The sequence below is a fragment of the Lolium rigidum genome, chromosome 3 (genome assembly GCF_022539505.1).
Source record: "Lolium rigidum isolate FL_2022 chromosome 3, APGP_CSIRO_Lrig_0.1, whole genome shotgun sequence".
Taxonomy (NCBI): Eukaryota; Viridiplantae; Streptophyta; class Magnoliopsida; order Poales; family Poaceae; genus Lolium; species Lolium rigidum.
In genome coordinates this window covers 41,421,503-41,429,264 of record NC_061510.1, presented here as the reverse complement: position 1 = coordinate 41,429,264, position 7,762 = coordinate 41,421,503, and the positions used below count along the sequence as shown (strand labels likewise).

At 36.4% G+C, this 7,762-nt stretch overlaps 1 long non-coding RNA gene across 1 annotated transcript; it reads right to left on the bottom strand.

The window, feature by feature from the left end:
* Nucleotides 1–3,795: 3,795 nt before the first annotated feature.
* Nucleotides 3,796–6,414, bottom strand: LOC124695797. Its single transcript, XR_007000597.1, has 4 exons — nt 6,303–6,414; nt 4,624–4,832; nt 4,362–4,514; nt 3,796–4,268 (listed from the first exon to the last, which is right to left on the bottom strand). It is a non-coding gene; the product is annotated as an uncharacterized LOC124695797 (long non-coding RNA).
* Between the last annotated feature and the right edge of the window lie 1,348 nt (nt 6,415–7,762).

The following is a 7,762-nucleotide window of genomic DNA, read 5'->3' as shown; positions in this document are numbered from 1 at the left end:
GCTATTAATGAATTATTAATAGATTTAAATTTAAGAAATTTGAACGGTTTACGAAATTTTAAGTTCAAGAATTTTGAATGGTTTCTTGATTATGAATTTTGAAGTGGTATCAATTTGAACAAATTTTTAGCAAGTAAGAAACAAAAAGTGATCGGTTTCCCACCTTGAACTTTTTTGTCTTAACTGAACGGATTTTAATTTTAAACATTCATGTTTGAACAGTTTTTGAATTTGATAATTTATGTTACTCGAAAACGAATTTAACTTTAAACATTTATGAATTTTGAACATTTTTCACCTTGAACATTTATCTTACTTGAGCGGATTTCTACCTTAAGTATTCTTGAAAAATTCCCCTGTTTCTTGTTTAATTCTTTTTGTTGCAGAAATCGAAAAACATGAACTGTTTCCTATCTTGAACAATATTAAAACGAGCTTAAAAATTGAACAAAATCAATTTTCATAAATCTTTGTAATGAACATTTATCTTGGTTAAATGAATTTTAAATTTTAGAAGTTTGAACAGTTTCTTATTTATAAATTTGCAAGTGGTATCTAATTTGAACAGTTTTTAGAAAACTAAACAAAAAATGAACGGTTTCCCACCTTGAACATTTGTATTACGAATTTGAACAGTTTTTTCCGAAGTGAACGGTTTCCGCCTTTGAAGAAATTTGAAAATGAACGCATTTCCATCATGAACATTTTTTAAAAAATAAACGGTTTCCCACCTCAAACGGTTGGCAACTTCAACAAATGTGTTCCTATGGATTTCCATGATGAACAAATTGCGAATCATGAACGGATTCTGTCTCCGAACAAATTTTAAAATGAATGGTTTCTGCCTTTGAACAAATTTGAAAATGAACGCATTTCCACCTTGAACATTTTTAAAAATAAACCGTTTCCCACCTCAAATGGTTTGCAACTTCAACAAATGTGTTCCTATGGATTTCCGTGATGAACAAAATGCGAATCATGAACGGATTCCGTCTCCGAACAAATTTTAAAATGAACGGATTCCCACTTTGAACATTTTGAAAAATGAAAGGTTTTTCCTATGTTGGACACATGAACGGATTTCCATGATGAACAAATTGCAAAAGCATAAAACGGATTGCCACCTTGAACATTTTTGAAATGAACGGATACCACATTAAACGGTTTCCAACTTAAACAATTTTCAAAAGATGAACGGATTTTCCAAGGTTGGCTACATGAACAGTTTTCATGATGAACAAAAATTCCAAGCATGAACGGTTTCCTTCTTTAAAACATTTTTTGAAGAAATAGAACAAATTAACACCTTGAACATATCTATCAAATGAACGGATTTCAACTATGAACAAAATTCCAAGCATGTACAAATTTTCATGAACGGATTCCGCCTTATTACATGAATGAAATTCAACTATGAACGGTTTCCGAAGTGAACGGTTTCCGCCTTTGAACAAATTTGAAAATGAACGCATTTCCATCTTGAACATTTTTTAAAAAATAAACGGTTTCCCACCTCAAACGGTTTGCAACTTCAACAAATGCGTTCCTATGGATTTCCATGATGAACAAATTGCGAATCATGAACGGATTCCCGTCTCCGAACAAATTTTAAAATGAACGGTTTCCGCCGTTGTACAAATTTGAAAATGAAAGGTTTTTCCTATGTTGGACACATGAACGGATTTCCATGATGAACAAATTGCAAAAGCATAAAACAGATTGCCACCTTGAACATTTTTGAAATGAACGGATACCACATTAAACGGTTTCCAACTTAAACAATTTCCAAAAGATGAACGGATTTTCTAAGGTTGGTTACATGAACAGTTTTCATGATGAACAAAAATTCCAAGCATGAACGGTTTCCTTCTTTAAAACTTTTTTTTGAAGAAAATAGAACAGATTAACACCTTGAACATATGTATGAAATGAACGGATTTCAACTATGAACGGTTTCCTCCTTGAACGGTTTCTGTCCCAAAACAAATTTGAAAATAAACGCATTCCCACTTTGAACATTTTGAAAAAAGGAAGGTTTTCCCCATGTTGGTTACATGAATGGATTTCCATGATGAACAAAATGCGAATCATGAATGGATTCCGTCTCGGAACAAATTTGAAAATGAACGGATTTCCACTTTGAACATTTTGAGAAGAAAAACAGTATTTCCTAAGTAGGTTACATGAAGGGATTTCCATGATGAACAAATTGCAAAGCATGAACGGATTCCCACATTGAATATTTTCAAAAAATGAAAGTTTTTTCCTATGTTGGTCACATGAACTGATTTCCATGATTTATGGTTTGTTAAAAGAACAAAATTTAAACCATGAACAGGTTTCCACCATGAAACGGTTTGTTGGAAACATTTTCTGCAGAAAATAGAACGGATTCCCACCTTGAACATTTTTGATATGAACGGATACCACATTGAACGGTTTCCAACTTAAAGAATTTCCAAAAAAGATGAACGGATTTTCCAAAGGTTGGTTACATGAATAGTTTCCATGATGAACGAAAATCCAAGCATGAACGCATTCCCACCTTGAACAGTTCTGAAAAATGAACGGATTCCATATTGAACGGTTTTCAACTGCAACAATTTCCAAAAGATGAATGGATTTTCAAAGGTTGGTTACATGAACATATTTTCATGATAAACGAAATTTCAAAGCATGAATGAAAACATTTTTTGAAGAAATAGAACAGATTTTCACCCTTGAACATATCTTTTACATGAACGAAATTCAACTATGAACAGTTTCCTCCCTTGAACGGTTTATGTCTCCAATTTTTTTTTAAAATGAACGCATTCCCCCCACCTTGAAACATTTTTCAAAAAATTCAAAAAATGAATGGATTTCACCTTGAAAGGTTTCTAGCTTAAATTTTATTAAAAAAATGAACGGTTTTTCCTAGGTTTCCTTCTTGAAAAAACATGAATGGTTTCCTCGTCGAACAAATTTGATACTACATTTTGAACAAATTTCTACATTGAACATATATGAGACTTGAACATATTCGGATAATTCTAGTATCGCACCTTAAAAAACTATGAGTAACAAACAGCCACCTTGAAAAATTAATGAATTTCAAACGGTTTCACCATGTGAATTGATTTTCCATCTTGAACATTTTTTTTATTCCGACGGATTTGCACATAGAACAAATATGAAAAACACTCCTTGAACAGTTTTCACCTTGAACAAATTTCACGTCGTACAAAATTTGTTACTTAACAGAAAATTTGTCCTTCCAAATGAATGTATATGGAATCGGAAATGGAGGTTGAGTTCTACCTCAAATTTCCATTGACTATAACTAGTGATTTGTAGGTGTGTGTTTTGTACAAAATGTCATGTATTCATAGAGAAAAAATGTACTTAACGTCATGACAAATTCCATAAGAATAGAATGCATAGTCCACATGTTGCACCTTTCCTACTCAGCTGAAAAATAAGACGATGGACCACTTCGTCAAGTTGGTTTTTTTAGTCATGCTTTATGGTAGTATCTATGAGCAATATGACGGTACAGAAAAAATTGGATACATACAAAAAAAATTGTATTGAAAAAACTTTTGGTTCACCATATGATGTATGTTTTAAAAGCAAAATAATGAATGTGCAAAATGAACATCAATTGTTCAAAAAAGTTTCAGAAAAATTGTCTGGTCTTGAACATCAATTGTTAAAGAATTTTCGTAAAAAAAGATTGCCTGGTGTTGAACATCAATTGTCCAAAAGAAGTTTCAGAAAAAGATTGTCTTATCTTAACAGATCTTACAACAGTGCTTAAAAATTGCTCGATACCAGCACTAAGCAGAACCGGAAAAAAGACCAAACAGGACGACTAATCAGACAATCTTACAGCAGTGCTTAAAATCGCTCGATACCAACACTAAGCAGAACCGAAAAGGATGCAAACGGGACGACTAAACAGAAAATCAAGACGTCTTCACAACTCTCAGGTTTCTCAAAAAGTCGACTGATCAAGGGTGAACGAGTTCAGGACGACGCCTCCGCTTCAGTGATACTCGCCTCCCGCCACAAGTGCTGCTGCTGGCTTCGCCCCCTCCTGATTGTAGTAGCCATCTTCATTAAAATCATCTACGAATAACTCGCCCAGGATGGCTTGATTAGGTTCTGGTGGATGATCTATGAGATCATTAGCCAACTTGCAAAACTGCATCACCATCTCTTGCCTGAGGTGCATCTAGGAGGATTTGTAGAGGAGTGCCATATGGAGTTAGAGAAATGTCCCTTATCTGGTAAGAAAGAAGAAATAAATTAAAACAAAAAAAGAATTAAAAACAAAAATAAAGGATTTAAGGAAAAGAAATACTAAAAACCATACGTACTGGTAGCACCCCATATGATTTTCGAGACGTTATGTTACGATCTGAATTCACGAGATAGGAGAAATCTTCATTTCCGATGAAGGACATCCTAGGCAGACTATAATCAATGGGGGGGGCATTGTCATTGAAATCGAGGAAATCCAAGTATACAACCTGCAAAAGCAATAACAAAAATAAAAAAGAATAAGTTAAAACGAAGAAACCAAAAATGACCTATAATTAGTTTACTATGACACAAAAGTTTAGAGTGAGAAAGACATACAACCAGTAGTATGGCCGAGTAGCCACTGCTGAAGATGCAAAGGAACCATCAAGTGTTCAGGTAGTTTCAGAAGATTTCCAGATGATGCTTTGATATAAAGGACTTCTGAATATCATTAAATCGTTTCACAACTTTCATGAACCTAAGTGTTGAAAACCTAGATTGTATTGTAGCCTTGCATTGAGGTTCAATAGCTGGGAGATTAACAACTGTAAAAGGAGAGAAAAATCACAAGAACAAACATGTTAAGAAAAACATCATTAAAAAAACATCCACACTGAACAAATGTTAATCATGGACAAAATTCGCTATGAGCATGCTATCATGAAAAGAATATTACAACTCTTAACACAAAATTTGCTAACAGAATAATGATTACTAACTGATCAGCTTAAACCAATACTGATAGGAATCATGCAAGGCTTCTTCACAAAAAATCATGCAAGGTTAAACCAAAGCAAAAGTGCCTTTGTTATTGAAGGAGTTCTCTTCCGCGGCATGCCTACCTTCCTATTCTTGAACTTCTGTTAAACTGGCACACGTACCCAGATCTTGCAAATAGTGTTACCAATATATGCTAGCTGCTCAACTATCCCATTGACTAACAGTAGCCTCTAACGTGGTTAGATTTAATCTCTCTAGAAGTGAATCATACAACTAGCAGCACAAAAAAAATACAAGGATAATGACAGATAGAATGCTGATCATATAATTCCAGTTATTAAGAATCGGAACCAACATGATCTTTGGCAAGAGATTTAGGAACAGTAAGCAATGGAAAGTAAGATCAACCATTCAAACATAAAGCAAAAATTCCATCAGAAAGTAGAGCAAGAAAAAAAGTTTAATTAGTCACCAGAACGAGTGGTGCCTTATGGTAAACAGAACACACTGCTACCCCCATCATTCCAAAAAAGATCATCAATCTAAACGACCAAGGAACCTGAAAATACCTACTAGAAACATCTCTCCTAGCATATAATGGGTGAGGACGAAACAACATAGACGTTAATACAATTTTCGCTATGAGCATGCTATCATGAAAAGGAATATTACAACTCTTAACACAAAATTTGCTAACAGAATGATTACTAGCTGATCAGGTAAACCAATACTGATATGAATCATGCAAGGCTTCTTCACAAAACACACTGCTAACAAAATCAGCTACCTATCATTCCAGAAAAAATCATCAATCTAAACGACCAGGAACCTGAAAATACCTACTAGAAGCATCTCTACTAGAAATTAACTTGCACTTATTAATACAATTTTCGCTATGAACATGAACCACTATATGTCACTGGTTTTGGGAAAAAAAAATCACAACATGAACATTTACCTAAAAACATATAATTAACAAACAAAATAGATCAGTCAACCATCTAAGTATATTACACCAAAAAACCGCCTGACGCACCACCAATAATTTCAAAAACAGATGGAAATTCCCCCCAAACCAACCACCCGAAGCACCTAAACCTAATTTCAGAACAAGCAGAGAAAACGATCCCACACGAATCTGATGTGTAGAAAAAACAAGTAGAGAAAGCTATCATCAGACGAATCTGGTAATCCAAGATCCGAAAACGATCCACAACTACACCAACGCATACGGGGAACCCTAGACGGCCAACAAAGGGTGAGAAAAGAAGGGGTATGGGAAAAAGTACACGGACCTTCGGCTGCCATCGCCGACGAGAGGAATCCAAGCGCCCGCCGTCGGAAGGGGAGGCGCTCCCGGAGAACCAGGTGAGGAAATAGAACAAATTAACACCTTGAACGAAAAATCAATTTAAACAGCATACACTAACTGATAAAAAAAAGCTAAAAAAAACAGTACTGATAAGAAACCATGCAAAGGCTTCTTCACAAAAATCTGGAAACTGAATCTCAATTTAAAACCATGCTTTCTGCAACCTGAAAACTATCTCCAATTATCAAAAAGAAATCTTACAACTATTAGATAAGGGGATGTCATCTGGTGGATGTCATATGGTCCTAAAAGATGGCTAATGCACACAGAATAAAGCGGTTGCTGAAGCTAACAAGGCTGTACAGGAGGTAAAAAGCTGAGAAAGAGGGTCTGCAAGAGAAGCTAATGCACACGGAATAAGCGGTTTGCTAAAAAGCCTGCGAAAAAAATTCACTAAGTTTGCTAAGGCAGTACAGGAACTAAAAAGGCTGATAAAAAAGGATCTTCAAGAGCAGCTAACACACACGGAATCAGCGGTTGCTGAAGCTAACAATATTGTGCAGGAGGTAAAGGTTGAGAAAGAGAGTCTTCAAGAGCACCTAATACACATGGAATCAGCGAGTAGCTGAAGCTAACAAAGCTATGCAGGCAGCTACGTCTGAGAGCTTAACCCACGATACTGACAAATTGAGGCCGCGAGAAGCTAAGGCCATGAAGAAGATAGATGAATTGTCTGCTCAAAGGAAGAAAGCTTAGACACAAAGTGCACAGGTGTCCAGCATACGAGCACATCCCAGGAGCTGGCCATCACTGGTACTACAAAAAAGTTGAAAAAATCACGCCAGCACATGCAAAGGCACTGGATCGTTGCTACCAGCACTAATTTCTAAAAAACAGCCCCCACCCCCGAACCAAAAAATCCACCTGAAACAACAACACTAATTTCCAAAAAAAACCCAGTTGAAAAATCCCCTACACTATCACCAGCACTAAAAACCAACCTGAAAGCACCAGCACTAATCGACCTGAAGCAACACCTTCAAAACGATAAAAGGAAAATCCCCACGAAGCACAAAAAAACTTAATTCCCCAACCAGTAAAACCATACAAACTACACTAGCGCCTACGGGAAAAATACGCGTATAGAAGCTATCATCACACGAATCTAGTTAAGCCAAAGAAACGAAACCTATCTAGAACTACACGCGCATTCTACGAGAAACCCTAGACGGTCAGCAAATTGTGAGAAGGAAGGGGGCACGGGTAGACGAACCTTTGGCTGCCATCGCCGACGAAGAATCGTATCGCCCGCCGTCGGGATGGGAGGCGCTGCCGGAGAAACAGGCGAAGGAACCCTGCGCCGTCGGGAGGGGAGGCGCAGGAGAAGGAACCCTGCGCCGTCGGGAGGGGAGGCGCAGTAGAAGGACGAGGCGAGGTGCGAGA